Source organism: Hermetia illucens, chromosome 2 (genome assembly GCF_905115235.1).
Source record: "Hermetia illucens chromosome 2, iHerIll2.2.curated.20191125, whole genome shotgun sequence".
Classification (NCBI taxonomy): domain Eukaryota; kingdom Metazoa; phylum Arthropoda; class Insecta; order Diptera; family Stratiomyidae; genus Hermetia; species Hermetia illucens.
In genome coordinates, this window is record NC_051850.1 from 56,825,672 (window position 1) to 56,842,063 (window position 16,392).

General features: G+C 42.3%; 1 protein-coding gene across 26 annotated transcripts in view; it reads right to left on the bottom strand.

The window, feature by feature from the left end:
* The window catches only part of LOC119649806 (hemicentin-1), a 604,512-nt gene that overhangs the window by 225,070 nt on the left and 363,050 nt on the right, over nt 1-16,392 (bottom strand). Inside the window, exon 1 of one of the 26 annotated variants that reach the window (XM_038052123.1) lies at nt 938-1,656. The exons of 24 other annotated variants lie outside the window; for them this stretch is intronic. The gene's annotated coding sequence lies outside the window, so the exon portion shown is untranslated. Of the gene's footprint in view, nt 1-603; nt 1,657-16,392 lie in introns of those variants that run through there. One more of the 26 variants, XM_038052122.1, reaches the window with a different exon arrangement.

The window sequence follows — 16,392 nt, forward strand, 5'->3', positions numbered from 1 at the left end:
CGGAGCAGCTGACTACTTTGAACGGAATGGGAATAATCCTGAGATGTACTGTGAAAGACCCACCATCTGGCAAACACTCAGTGAGGAAGTCCCGTAAATGGTTGGAGGATCAGATAAAGACAGACAGCAAGTGAGTACTAAAGTTTTCAAACTGAAGAAAGTGGTCGCTAAACTGACTCAACTGGAGATGGAGAAGGCCAAGAGCCGTAAACAAAAATTTGACTCTTTTCAGAGGTGGATGTAATGTCTTACTAAATTCGAATCCTGAAGTTTTGTAGAAAGTCGTGAGCAATATGCTATAAAGAGGCTAAAAGTTAATCCTTATGCTCCTTGGAATTTCTTCGATGGACTTTGTTGTTATCAGGTCCAAACACCTTGCATTTAAATCACCATAAGGACTATTTGCCTCTATTAGCCAGGGAATATTACTGACCCCACTTAACCGTTGCTGAAAACTCTAAATTGAAATAGCATGAAAATCCGCCATATGCAGACGTGCAAATGCATATGCATTGCTGGAGCCAAGTTCCTTGCGAAATGCGAGATAGAATAAAAGTGCAAAAAATAATACTTTCATATTTTCAATTTCCACGCTGTACTTACTCAGTCAGAATATTTTCCATTTATCCCGCAAAACACAAGAGAAATATTTTTCAATGAATAAATAATGTTGAAGGAACGGAAGCCACACAAATGTAGCCACACAACAATGTGAGCAATGTTTCAATGCAAGAGCGCGAGTCTCCTTCGCCAGAGTTCAAGGGGAGAGGCCATCAAAAGTATTAAAAAACAGCATCGCGCAGATACTTCTTCAGCCAAGTCTTTAAAAGAAGCGCACATAAATAAGGCAACTGAATAAACATATTCATAAATAGAAAGGCTGAGAACGCTTTTGGCTTTTCCACAGTAGCCATAATAGTGTATTATGAGGACTAACCCATAAAACTGCCACATCCATCATAGGAAATATTCCGCCCATTGCTCCTCGGTGGCGCATATATGGCGGTTCTATATCCGAGCGTCTGTCCTGAGCCGAAGGACCGAGGGAAACGGAGCCGGCAATCGCTTAAACATATTTCACGTCCCGATGACGCCACCACCGCACCTCTAGACAGAATTGAACAGCTTTTAATTCAATTGTCCTCATAATAACGGCACTGTTTCAAAAGGTCCTTTGCCGGATCTCCTTGATAGGCACAAACTTCCAGAACTTGCAGCTCCGCGCCGTGTACTGCAACCTTGTTACTTCACCGAATCACTTAGCAGAGGAAGTGGGTATGAAACAAGTGCACGGGGCCCACTACCCTCGCTTTACGGCTTGTCGATAATCGCTAACAATACAGTCGCGCATCTGAGGGAGAATTTCGCGAAAAGCTCGTTAAGCTAATTACACTGCGTTCAGCGATTTGAATTGCCAATACATAGAACAATCACCCAGTCACGGCTATATTTCGGCGGCTAACGATCATTTAATTAAGAATTAAAAGAGAAGCGTGGAATTAAAGTATGTGCTTCTGGCTTGCCGAGGCTAACAGTTTTCAACGAGGACTAGCGCTCGAAAAGGAAGCGACGAGTTCTCGCGGGAAGTCCGCCGCGTGTCAATTTGCGAATTCACTCGCGTGTAATTAACAAATCGAAGGACTAACGACGTGAACTAGTCCGACAGAAAGCACGATTGGTACTGACAATTCCACAATACCAGTCACAGGCCGGCGTCCCCATCATTCCGCCAGATATTCACAACGCGTTAATATGCATGGGAATTTCGATAGTCAGCCAAGCGTGAAACGCAATTCGTCTACAGGTGAGAACCACATTGCCAAGATACCTTGCATACACTTTGCGTCAGGTTGCATGTGCGCCTTCTTAGGGCCGTGCAGCGCCCGTCATTTGACGACAACCACGCTCACGACCCTTCATTAGTGGAATAATCATTGGTTCAGTTCGGTTGGTACGGAAGTGCATCAGGGTCTGCAGTCATCGACGTCGTCAACATTCAAGGAGGACTTGTATCGATGAGGGGATGCAGCCATGCGTTCATGCATAAGCCCAATTCGAAAATTTAGGGAACAATCTTCTGCTTCCCCAGGTTCAGTGCCAGGTCGGGGGCTGAGTGAATGATGACGGATGGACGAGCGCCACAAGGCAGAACCAGGCTGTGCGGCGGGCAAGGGGGCTTCATTATGAGCCGATTAGGAAAGTGCATCTCCAATTTGTGCATAATATCCTTGCATTAAACTGCACTTATGCTCTCAAATTTACTCTAACGAGGATGACTGCTAGATGCAAGTGGAAAATGCAGAGCAATCGAGAAAAAGAATCTCTTTTCCATTATTTTTCATCTTTAGTTTTAGGAAAATATCTTCCTATGGCAGAATTACCAATTGAGGGAATAAAAGTCAAAAAGTTACAGGTGTTGCTTCGCCATGAACCGCCATACAATATTTTCAATCCGAGCCCCTAATGGAAGGCTGCTGCTTCTTGTGCTTTTATATTAATTGGGCTTTCTAGCGTAAATTGAATTAGATCATAGTAACCCGCTTTGGGGATATTTCGCCGTCCTATTTAGACCTCATGCACAGTAGAGAGGGTTCAATTATATAAGGGCGAAATTCAGTTAAATTCAGCAACTTTATTAGCAAATCATTTTCAACTGGTGTATTCAAGTATTTCGACTTGACCCGCGCACTCTCTACAAATTTGATCCATATATATGAATGTATATGACGCACCAGGGCAGCTACGAGTATTGAAATTTAATCTTGTAGATGAGTAGCAGTAGACAAGCAGAATATCCCCTAGTGTTACCTTCTTCATACCCCTTTTCCCCTACGAGGAACTTCATCTTTTTAAAAATTCGCAATGCGAGATGGAGCATCGTTGTAATAACGGCGCATGGTAGTGTGTTCCCTCTAGATACCTTCTCTATCTTCGAAGGTAACCCGAAAGGAAACTGGGAATACCAATTGAAATTATTTTAATGGAACCCCAGGAACATGAAGACGAAACTTAACACAGTTAAGGGTCGCTCAACCACATGAAAGTAGTTTTCCGTTATTGTGGTTTTTGAGGGTGATGCTGCCACCACTATTCCACATTTGGTCACGCCTATGCGCCATCGTTCACTGTTGGCTAAAATGCGCTTCAACTCCTTCCAGGGCTTCCGGAGAACTTCATATTCTTCCACTACTGTTCTGTGCCAAGTGCTCTTGGGTTGACCCACTCGTCGGCGATCTTGGGTTAGTGGGTTCCACTAAATGGCGTAGCCAGCAACGCAATTGTCGTCCCTGCTCACATCCGTACGATAACAGATTTCTGCGATCTTTGTTCAAAATAGTATCAAGACAGCGTGTCCGTACGATACGTTGCAGAAAAGTGTTCACGAAGGCTTGAACTTTTTGAGCAACAGGGGCGGTCACTTTCAATAGGCTTCTCTAATATAGCAGCACAGAAAGAATATCAGCAGTTCAGTGTCTCGATGCCCATTAATGCAGGCTGGAAGAATGAATGACAGACAGACAGAGAACCTTGCTTTTTTTGGTGTTTATCTTCAGTCCGACTCTATTAGCTTCTCTTTCCGAATTCAGAGCCACTTGACCCGGGTCCATAACTCGGCGAGGGAGCAAACAGATACCATCAGCGTAGTTGAGGCATTTAAAGAAAGATGTCGTAGTTCATTGCCCTGTGACTTCTCACAAGGCGACTAAATTATATAGACATCTGTAAGCTAATAGCCTGCAAATTTCGAAACCATTTTGCTATTGAAACATCAACAACGCCTCGCATAGGGACTAACCTCATGGCTCCGAATTTTGGCTGTCGAAAATGCGATACGATTGGTTTCTGGAATGTGTAAATGCTCCTTGATAACGGTGTCCAACGATATTAGCTGGACATTCTGGGACTAGGCGAAGTAGGATGGTGGGAATCTGGAAAATACTCCTGTCTCTCGTGCGGCAATGTGCCTTTGTTCTCCGGAAAACTACGCAGGAAGTCAGCCGTGGCTGGAAGGAAGTCGTAAAATCGACTCGTCGAGGCAGATCGATGAACAGTAATGATTCATGGCTCTATTCATCGCTGCGAGTGAGGGCAACTGTAACGTCCACGAGTTCGAATGGAAATCCCAGGAGTTCAATTTTTTTCCAAAAGAGTGGGAACAGGGGATGATCGTCATGAATGCAACAATTGAAAGGGTATCTGCGTGATCCCTACTGCTGGAAAGGTAACAACTAAATAAATCCTGGAGCGCATTGCATCACTGGACCATGATCACCCTGTCATAAATTTTGGGAATAACCCTACAACACATAAACGTCGCATACATAGCGTGTTTCCTGGTAATAAATTATATGCTCCAGCGGAGCGTTATCAGGCAATAACAGGTTGCCTTTTCCAATGGGCAAACAATTTTCCAGGAAATTTCAGCTCAACTCGATATAACCTCAATTTATAGTAGCTATAACAACGCAGAATATACTGAAATTCTTCTACGTACTACGCCAAAGATCCGCAGTCAGCCAGATCTTATGACGCCCCTTCGGGACGAGGCTGTCCACTTCTGTAGCACCCAAGCACTTCTAGTGACAGCTCAATGGTCATCGATATTCTCATGCGGGTTATTCAGTATATCTGCCATTCAAACAGGAAGATAGCTCTCCCACTTTCGAGTGACAACTGGGTCATACTAGCGGTCGATACTGAACTGGGAGGGTCGCAGCTGTCCAAACCTGCGAGAAGTGGTGGACGTAACACATAAACGGAGGTGATTCCTTTCGAGATCGATGTCAACGCCTCCCTTGTTACGCACATTCAGTAGACAACTTCTCTATCTACTGCTGATCGCGAAGTGGTCCATCTGATTGCGCGTGCGGTGCCGGCTAGTTTTCTGCTGCTAATAAGAAGAAATGATATCGGGGACAATATGCAACCCTGGCGGACTTCGGCTTGGAACTCAAATTCTTCAGAGTCTTGATCTGAACTCCTCACACTGGTTCACGATAATTCGACGGATATTAATATGCAGCAGGATGCAAGGCGATTAAGCTTTCGAAATGTTTCTTTGTGCGTTGTTGCAATCACCCACTAACTGATCACCCACTCAAAGATCTTAGATTCCCAGGAATAGAAGAAGCAGCTCTGTAAAAGAAATAAAGGCTGCCATGAACGGTTTTGCAAGGAGACCGGGAAACCCCCCGCTTTAAACTCCTCATCGTCGAGGATGATAAGCCTGCCATTAACGTCTCTTTTATGGCCATCGTATTCCAAAAGTTTTTCTATCGCTTGCTGCACAGAGATTTGTTACTGTTCGTATGGGTCGATGATCTTCTGTGCGTATCTTACTAGGTCGACCTAGCAAGTTAGTAGAGAATATATATCTCATAGATGGTACTCAAAAACTTATATCCATAATTGCTGCATTGCGTCATATCCCCCTTTTTATGTACTGGACAAATAATGCCTCTTTGCCAGTCATCAGCCATGGATTCGCTGTCCCACACGTTGAGCACCAGTTCCATATTCAATTCGACTGTGATTCCATCGACTCCGGGCGACTTATAGTTTTAAGCCGATGAATTGCACGGACTATTTCTTCCTTGTTTGTTGTGGCAGCCTTTATTGGTCGTCTTCAATAGGCGGTATCTCAAATTTGCCTAGATTGTTGTGAAGTTTGTCATTGTACTCAACCCATTGACCTCTTGGTTGTTCCGGGCTTCCTTTTTCTTTCTGTGAACTCGCTTCTTCGCTCGACGAAGTTCGTGGTAGGCCTCTGCAACCGGGTCCATCATGTGACTTCAGTTTTCCATGTAGGGTTGTCAGATCCACCCAATCCCAACCTGGAGATCGATTTAGAACAATTTGTATGGTTTTTAGGCCCGGATGACTCACCTCCTACCTCCCCATCTGCAACTTTTCAATAAGAGAAAACTCCGAACGATCATCACTTGGACCTGTAAATAGGCCTTAGCAGTACAGATCTTGGTGTTGGTTCTGTAGGCGTTTCCCATTTTTCACGCTACAAGGTGAGTACCAATCCACATTTCACACTTTGGCCGCCAAAACGAAGGATGACGGAATAATAATTAATTTGTGTCTGAAGATAACGGACAAGGAAGCGTTCTTCTTTATCGGCGCAAGGTAGTGAGGCTCGCACAGCAATGCAAGGAATCTCTGAGCTTTGATTTGCATACTGCGTACTCTGTATGCTTGGCATAGCCCGGAAATTTATCGAAAGGCTCATCAGGAGTAGACTGGTGGGGCCTTGTCCCCATGATAGGTCGGTTTAATAACGGTTAATGCTGTCATAGAGGTCATGGAAGAGGTTTATCGAGCTGAGGTATACCGCTCTTCGTGATCCTTGATGTCAGAAATGCATTCAATTCCATAAGATGGAGAAATATGCAAAATGCACTGCACAATTGATTTTACGCGCCAAGCTATATCTTACGGATGTTCGAGGATTATTTAACACATAGGAAATCTCTTCGGGGGTAGCACGGTAACTTATAGCCGATCAGTAGAAATTCACCCGCCCTTATAACATGATTTGCCCATCGAACTGCAAATCAAAAACAAGATTCGAATTATCGTCCGGAAGTTTTATTACTCTGGGATTTAAGCTCAGTGCAGAACGTGTTATTTGGTCATATCTCTCACTCTGATAATGATTGGTAGTTTCTGCGCAATCAGATACATGCTGATTGCATGCTGATCTCAAGCCCAGGTAGGGTTTATGGCAATGTAATTCGTACTAAAGAGAAATAGAGTATTCTTGAAGTTATTCTACTATGCTAAATCCTATCTCTCTTGGTGACAAATCCCACAAAAGACCGACCAAGAAAACGCACCCAATGTCGTTACAAAGAAACTGATCGGATTGAGTAATAACGAGCCTTAGAGAAATGCTAGGGCAGAACGGTCCAGAGAGTTCTTGACGCATGGACGACATCAGGAGGTAAGTAAATTATTCCGAGCAAAACACATTCGTGTCTGCATGCTAAATACTGGAACCCTCACTAGAAAAACCTAGGAACTCGCAAGAGCCCTTCGGAAAAGACGGAATGAAATCTGGGCTCTACAACAAATCGAATGGTATGATGTCAAAAGCTGCAAAATACAACCTGGTACCCGGAAGCATACGGTATTGCCATTGTCATTTTAGAGAGTTTCCGTGACGCCATTAAACAAGTCGAACTATTTGATGACCGGCTGATGAAGCTCATCTTTATGTCAGTTAATCGCACCGTTCACTTCTTCACCGCGTACGCACCACAGACAGGTCGGCCTGATGGCGAGAAAGATGCCTTCAGGCAACTTCTCGTTGCAAAGACCGAGGTCGTGCCTGCTAATGACCATATCAGCATTTCAGGTGACTTTGGAAAAAGAGAAGAAAGGCGGGCGAGGTCTGTATCAACTTGCCAAAAATCATGAGCAGGAAAGACAGGGAAGCACTCAGGATATTAAATTCTTCTGTTCCGTTAATGGCTAGAACGGCACTTTCCTTACCGACCGTCATGCCACGACGGATAGGTGGTGAGAATATTTCAAGTGGATCTCAACGGAAGAATTTCTTCATCATCCATTTTGACGAGCATTGCCGACATTTGGAATAATTCCACCTATCGGCGCAACTGAAATCGAAGAAGCAATAAAACGAAAGAAATCCAGCAAAGTAAATTGACGAAAGCGAAGAGCTGGGACCCAACACTGTGGCTCAGTGAATTTTTCTATCGGGCTATTCAGGAAATTAGAGCACCATCTCACTGACAAGAAAGTACTATAATTCCAATATAGAAAAGGAAGGTAGTTCAGCATTCCCATGCCATGAAGATTTTTGAACGCATTATTGACAACCGTATTCCCGAAATCGTTCAAATAACCGTGAATCAAGATGAGTTTTCCAGGAACTGGTGAACTACTGACGCAATACACGCAGCGCAGTTACTGATGAAGCAACACCGTTAAGAACATCGTCCTCTTTACATTGCATTTCTGGAACTAGAGAAAGCGTTTGACACATGAATTCATCTGGTATGCCTAGTACACTTAGTATCAGGGCAACTTGTGCCCGGGTTCAATTGCTCTACAATGATCCGAAGGGTAAAGTTCGAAATGGGGCGGATGTATCAAAACCACTTCGTGTATCTGCTGGTGTTTATAAAGGAAGCGCCCTCTCAACGTTCCTCTTTGTTCTTGATATGAACAGTGTCACACAGGATATCCAACGTTTAGCGCTCTGTACGTTGCTTTATGCAGATTACGGTTTCCTAGTGTCTAATAACAAAAATGATCTCGAGCAACTTGTCCAAAAATGGAAGATCGCCTATTTCAACACGGTTTCAGGTTCAATCTGAATAAAACTGATCGATCCCCAAGAAGGAGCCAATATCACTGTCAATGGCAGTGACCTGCCCAGAACTGAGCGCTTTAAATATCTCGGGTGAATACTGTCAGCCAATGGAGAACTGCGCTATGAAATTTCTTTACACAGTAACGCAACCTGGTTAAATTGGCGTTCCACAATTGGTGTTATTTGTGGTCAACGTATCAAATTTAAGATTTATGGCCCGCCCTGTCGCCCTCTATGGTTCTGAGTGTTAGTCGACTATAAAAGGCCATGAACGGCTTCTTGCGATAATGTAGACGAAGATGTTGCGTTGCACTAATCACATCTTTCATCACATCCGAAATGTGGATCGATCGATACGGAGTTGCACCGATCGTGAAAAAATTGCGAGAGAGGCGTCTTCGATGGTATGGTCACGAAATTGACGCTAACGAATATTCACTTGTCAAGATTGGTTTGAATATCGAAGCTGATGATAAGCGACCAAAAGGCCAACCGAAACATCGGATGGATTGATATGATGTTGATGTGAAAGAACTTCACATCAACATCAGCTAAGAAAATTTTAGCAAGCATGAACATGGATGTTCCAATTGCGACAAGTTTTGTATATTGTATATTGGATTTTGCTGGAGTTTTCTCCGGTATTTCTGCAAATAATAAAATATACGTAGTAGTAAAAAAGGAATGCGTAGGACATGTCGAGAAAAGAATGGGAACGCGATTTAGAAATGCAAAGAAGAATCACAAAGGTATTGGTGGAAAAGGGGCTGGAAAACTTACTGATAAGGACCTCACCACATTTTCTGGGCTGGCTATTCGTCGACATGCAAATTCGATAGAAGGAATGAAGCAAGAAATTTGGGCAACTTTCTTCCATAAATGTTCTACAGACGAAAATGCTCAGCATCAAAATTGTCCAGCAGGCGAGGACAGTTGGTGCAAATGGCGCAAAGCGAAAGCTAAAGGAGAACTGGATAGTTTTCACTACGAGAAGGCACCTTTGACTGAAGAAGTTCAAACAGTCATCAAACCAATCTACGAAGATTTGTCACGAGATGATCTCTTGAACAGATGTTTAGGAGCAGAGATCCAGAATAACAATGAATCGTTAAATGCATTGATCTGGACTTTCACTCCTAGCCTGGGCCCGAGAGTAGAAATAGCAACTTTTCTGGCTGTAATTATTTTCAATGAAGGATTCAATGGCATTCTCAAAATCCTAGTGACAATGTGATGTCAAGTTTGTCACATATGTCAGGTTTATGCCAACCGCCGTAATGAAGCGCGAATTTGGCAGTCCGAACGACGATCGACTGACCTCGCTAAAAGAGCCACAATTGACACCAGAGAGCAACAATCGGCCTTACAAGACTTTTTTGAAGAAACGGAGAATGCTCTCTATGGACCAGGTATAGCTGATTAATGGTGAGCTAAAATTTTACTGTTGATAATCACATTTAAATTTTCAAATGGGTTTTTCTCGAAACTGCATCTTAAAAATCGGCTGCCACCATAGCTCAAAATCTATCCAACCAAATTCTTTGAAATTTTCACGGCTTTTTTAGTACATATTTCTACGGTCCGCAAACTAGGATAATTGCAATCGGACGAGTAGTTTTTTTTTATTCATAAAAAAAAACACCAAAATCCAAAAAATTAAGTTTAAAAGCCCACCAAAAATTCACCTTTTAATATTTTCTAATTATCCTACTTTGCAAACCGTGGAATATTGTCGACATTAAAATGCCGTTCAGTTTTTTTTCCTCAGATGAACACAGCGCCCTCCGGCGTGGCAGCAGAAAAACACCCTCTTTTTGGAGATGGGTGCATAAATTAACACGTATTTCGAAAATTAGCTACGAAATGAAGCTGAAAAATTTATCACGTATACTAGAGATATCAATACACATGTGGTGAGAAAATCACGTTTCTATCTTTTTCCAGTCCTTCAAAATAAATTTTCAAAAAAAGGCAAAAAAACGGCCTTCACACGGGATGACCCCCTTAAACGTCATTATTGACAACTTCGTAGCTACACACAGCACATAAGAAGTCAACTTGTAGCTATCCTGACCACGTAATTAAAATCAACCTCTAAAGCGGATTCATTCTTAAAAAACTTCCTTCAACTGATCAATCCTTCGTTAGTGTTGTTTCAGTGACAAAGAATGAACAAAATCGCGCCTTAAATTTAATGATTTTTTTACTCGTACATGTACGTTACATACATATATGCGTCTTTTTTTCGTTACAGTATCTGAAAATTTCAGGTTGCGTAATTTACTGTTGAGTAGTACCTCTTAAGTAAGCATTGATTTATACTTCTCGGATTCTCTGAGCAGGATATTAGCTATTATAATTGGATGGTGACTTCCATAACCAGCATAAAGTTTATAGCAATCCATTCCATTCTCCATGCTGTATCCCACTTGACATTACGAAACTGTGTAATACCTTGCGTTTCCCTATTACCTGTTACGTGACGCCTACATTTTTTACATTGACACAAGCATTTGGTTATGCCTTCTACAATAAAAAACCACCATTAAAAAATATAGATTTATTAGTGTCCACAACCATGAAGACTCAAAATTTAAAACCACGACAACATTGCATTCATATTTTCATCCCCTCATATGGAGACACTTTATCAACAGTGTGTGACGTTGAGTAATGCATCACTGCACACCCTGAGCCGCCCGCACACAGGTATTGACCCCGTCGCCGCACCCAGATCGCATAAGGATAGTTCTGGTCAGGGACTCGAAGGGTCTCGAATTACACCCATTCAGACCGGATAACAACCACGTCAACCGAGTCAAACAAACAGCCACATGAAACGGCCGAGCAAGGAAGAAGAACATTCGGAATGCACTTGGGATCATTCCACCCCTCACCGCCCCGCAATGCCACTGGAAATGTTGTATGCACCCAGTTCTGGTGGCTTGCAAGTGCCTCGTTATATCACATTCACGTGGTCAAAGAGACATCCGACATTCACCGAACCATGACCATTGAGGGTGAGTAATATTTGTATGTTGAGGTTGTCTACTCCTGAAGAAAGGTCGTGTATTGCAAGAATTCTAAAGACGAGTTGCACATTTTTCCTGGTTTCTAAACCCTTTAATTAGAAGGTTCAAGATTGATATGTGAGCAAGTCGGGGAGTCAATGGAATTGAAGACCATACGTGGCGGCCACGCTCAAAGGCATAAAAAGATTTCCCAGATAGAATCTGGCTTCCGACCCACTCCCTGGACGTTGCTTCCTGTCCTGCTCATTTTAATTAAGAAAAAGCTACGATGGGGACATGTTTCGCAACTTTCAAAGTGTCGGCTAATGAATATTTCCGTATTTGTTATTTGAAATGTTTGCAAATGGGCAAACTTTGAATGAAGTTCAGCAAGCAAACATATATGTACATACGTTAATCTGTGCACACATACGTTCATAGCTATCCTGAAATAGAACTCAATGTTGATTGTCCTCAGAAATTGAGTGTCACGAAACTGCTAGAGGTAATCATGTGGAGAACACATAATGTAAAATTAATAGTACAGATACATTGAGCTGTATCTTAATTAGTCCCATTTGACTTAGAATGGAAAGTGGAATTTAATTTGACCCGGAAAGAATACTGAATTCCTTTTTACTTACTCCGCGTGATACTTGAAGGACAAATTTTACTAATTTTGACGTTTCTACTTGCTTAGGGAAAACTATGAGATTCAAGTCTTCAAGGGTCTCACCTGGTGTGACCTTGTGACAAATACTCACCGCAGCTTATCGAGTATCCATGGAAATCGGGGTGACGCCCGGAAAGCGTAAGCTGCCGGAGAATTCCTAGAAGATGTGCTCATATGAGAATTACAAGGTGGTTGTGATTAGCCATATTAGAAATCTCGCTTTCCGGGAAGCACCCTCGTTAAAGGAGGAAAAAATATTTGTCAGAAGAATTAATTGGAACTCAATCAGATTTGGACATTATATTAGTCATATTTCCAGCAACTTTTGAGAATCCATTTTCGAAAAATTTAACTCAAAAATAAAAAAATCATAGATTGAGGTCAGCAACTACGGGACGTGTAGCGACTCCAATTTTTATCTGAAATCAAAAAGCTTTCAATTTTACATCAATAACTTATTTTCTATGAATATGAACCTCAAATGATCTTCACAACCACCTGAAGAACGTTATTATTGATACGCCCACAAACATACTTGGCCCCAACGAGCGGAAAAGCGACTTCTCAGACGGAAAAAGGAAGCCTAGGAGAACCAAGAAGTCTGTAAACTAGAAAAGTACAAGGAGCAACCGCGCCAGACGCCCAAGTTTTACCAACAAGTCAGCAAGATGAAGCCTTACACACCTCTATGTTCATCCTGCCGATACAAAGAAGGAAATCTGATTTCCGAAAGAATGGACATATTGGATTGATGAGCTACTGAACAACCAGAACATCGGCGAGTTGGAGGTCCCGTCAACTGAAGACGACAGACAAATATTGCCACCACCAAGTTTAGGAGAAACAGTCCGTGCAATTCATCGGCTTAAAAATCATAAGTCGCAGGAACCGATGGAATTGCAGCCGAATTGGTTAAATATGGATGCGACCAGTTACATCAAGTGGTTCATACATAAAAAGGGAGATATCACACAGTGCAGAAATTATAGAGGTATCATGTTCCTGAGTACCATCTATAAGATATTCTCCACTATTGGTCCACACCAAAGAGGCTTCACTCCAGGCAAATCAGCAACAAATCCGATTTTCCCTCTGCGGCGAGCAATGGAAAAACTGTTGGAATAAGGACAACAGTTGCACCATCTATTCATCGACTTTAAAGCCGCCTATGATAGCACAGCGAGGGTAAAACTGTACACGGCCATGAGAGAATTCGGTATCCCGACGAAATTGATAAGACTGACTAAGCGGACCGTGACTAATGTGCGAGGCCAGATAGAAGCTGCAGGATCACTTTCAAGACCATTCGACATCAACAACGGTCTACGACAAGGAGATGCCCTATCACACAACTGCTAGTCTATGCTGACGATATCGACATGATGGGAAGAATCACCCGAGACGTACAAATTGCCTTCATCCAGATCGAGCAGGCGGTAATCGGCGCGAGATCTTGGGCTGCACATCAATGAAAGCAAGACAAAATATATGGTGGCAGCGTCAGCACCGAAAACCAACCAACCAACAACATCAAACCGCACTGGTCAAACAGGAAGAATAAGGATAGGAGAATACAACTTTGAGACCGTTGATAATTTCTCCTATCTCGGGTCGAAAATCACAACCTATAACAGGTACGATGATGAAATCCGCGCACGGTTGTTGTCAGCCAACACAGCCTATTTCGGCTTACAAAAACTGTTTCATTCGAAACGTCTCACCATAGGGTCGAAAGCTCTTACTGTACAAGACAATGATCTTGCCAGTCTTTTTAGCAAGAAGAATTGCCAACTCTTGGCGACGTTCGAGAGAAGAATCCTCCGAAGAATTGTTAGCCACCTACATGAGGATGGACGAATCCGTAGCTTACATAACGACGAAATCTATGAGCGATAGCATGATCGTCACGTTGTGGATAAAATCAGGCTCAATAAGTTACGGTGGGCGGGTCACTTAATCCGAATGGATGAGGATAATCCCACCCGGAAAGTCTATAAGAGCAATATCTATGGTAGAAATAGAAGACGAGGCAGACCCTGCCTAAGATGAAGCAAAACCGGGATATCTGGAGTTCCTTATTAAGGCAGGCCTAGACCGGATACCGTTTTTTTTTGCGCCGTTGATGATGATGGTGATGAACCTCAATGCAGTTGAAAAGAGTCAAAATCTTGAAGGTGTAAAAAAGAAATATATCAATTTTCACCGTTTTTTTTTTCATCAAATAAGCAATAAAGCATGCTATCATCCTAAATGTTAACTTATGTCCTTCGTAATTTGTAAAGAATCATACCTCAAAATTTTATAATGATCGGTTTATTGGTTTTCAAGTAAGAATTACCGCAAATCTGAAAAGCGACATTTTAAGAAAAACCCTTTTGAAAATAATCGGTAACCGCTCCGTTCTAGGCCCATGAATTCTAAAGAAACGCCAATTTCGCTTTGAAATTTCTGCAGCATATTTCAGAATAGGTAACCTAACGATCCTCGCATTAAAAAAAGTCGATTTCGAAAACCTCATGATGTGGTTTGCCCCCTTAATTCTGGTACTAGATAGTCCTCAGATATTCTGCTATGTATGTTGAGTCAGTACCCAATATACAGTTGTACCCCCGTGCTAGTTACTCACGTGCCACTGATTGTGGTCCTCAAAACAATTCGTATCCAAATCGGACTGCAAGATTATGCTTACAAGGCAGCTACTTACGGTAAAACGCCAGGACTTTCATGCCGCCCTTGGAAGGAACATTCTCCGAACTCCACTACCAGAAAAGTTTTATGATAATATTGCTGTTTAACACACCATAATTGCAACCATGACAGAGAACCCGGCCTTAGATTTGACATTTGTTGGCAAGTGCGAGGGGTCGAAAGTGATAATTTCTTTAACGGACCCATTCTCAGAAACTATCCAAGCGAAAAATCTGAACAAATCAAGAGGCTGCCAATATAGTGTGCCTAGGCTCCGAAATACCCTACATATGAACATCAATTCAAGAAAAGTTAATAATAGTATATTACTATAATTTTTAGTAATTGGCTGCAAAACCCCCCTAAGGTTCATTCTAGTAGCATAAATGGTATCTAAGCTATGATATAGAGCTTGATCCTACCAAGTTCAGTGAAAATCGCACTATTACTAACTAAGTTATAATAGGCCAAAATTGTCGCTTCTTTTGCAAATTCAAGACTTTGAATGTCAATATCACCTAAAAGTAAACGTTCTCACATAATATATGCATATATTACGTCCTAGGTACTAATGGCCCGAATGCGCACTCAAACGTCTTTATAAAAGAAATACACGAAATCTTTCATGCCTAAAGCATCCAGCTTCCGATTTCCCGACTTGTTTAAGAATTGCAGACACCTGTTTCGGACACAACATGTGTGGTTTTGTACGAAACCAGCACTGAAGAAGGAGAAAGCAATGAATCTATAGTTAAACTGGAAACTTTTCCTTTTATTAGTTTTACTTGAAACGAACTATAGAAAACAAAGGAACTACTTTTATAAAACGTATAGCAGTTACTTTGTACGTAGTTTATAACTACGAGATTATCAAATAGGCATTGCAGGCTCAGTTGATATGAATTACTGACTATCATTTAATCCCAGAAAAGGGCCCACGAGAAAAGTTGGGAAATTCTGAGTTGTGACACTCCTTTCTCGCGAAAAAAGGTTGGCGAACTCACCAACAAGAGGAAATGCAATCTCGCGGGAGAGGATGCACTTAATTTGAAAGGCAAGGGTAGAGGAGGAAACGTTTTTCGAGAAGTGCAGGGTGGTCTTATGGAAAATGAAGACTGCTACCACCGTCCTGCGAAACAACGCTACGGATATTAAAAATGGCATAATGGGGATGAAGGAACTCCTGGAACTTATTACATACCGCCAAAGAGAGGAAAAAGCGCTTGATAAAAGGAGACGAGGGAAAAATAGAGTAGATCTGCCGCCAAGGTCGGAGCAAGAAAAATTCTTTGAGGTTGTGACCGCGCCGAAAAAGGTGAAAAACAACGTGAGTTGGGGTGGACGTCAAATTTATCCTACGAACTCGATCTGGTAGTATACTTGCCGAACATGGATCGAAGATTGACAGGAAGAACATGTTCTGCGACGCAGCCCAAAGCGTAAGAGACACGAAAGCAATTGTTTACAGCCTAGAACCCATGTGCATCCTAGAAATAAAGGAGCTGGATTGTCTCACGAACAGGCATCGAGGGAGCCTGAAGGTTGGAGTTACATCTGTTAATTCCACAGGACAAAAATTGGACACTGTCACCGAAGATACCGAGCCATCGTATGAAAATAAAGATCCGGTAGATCATTTGCAGGATACCCAAGAAATGTGGTGTTGTCATACG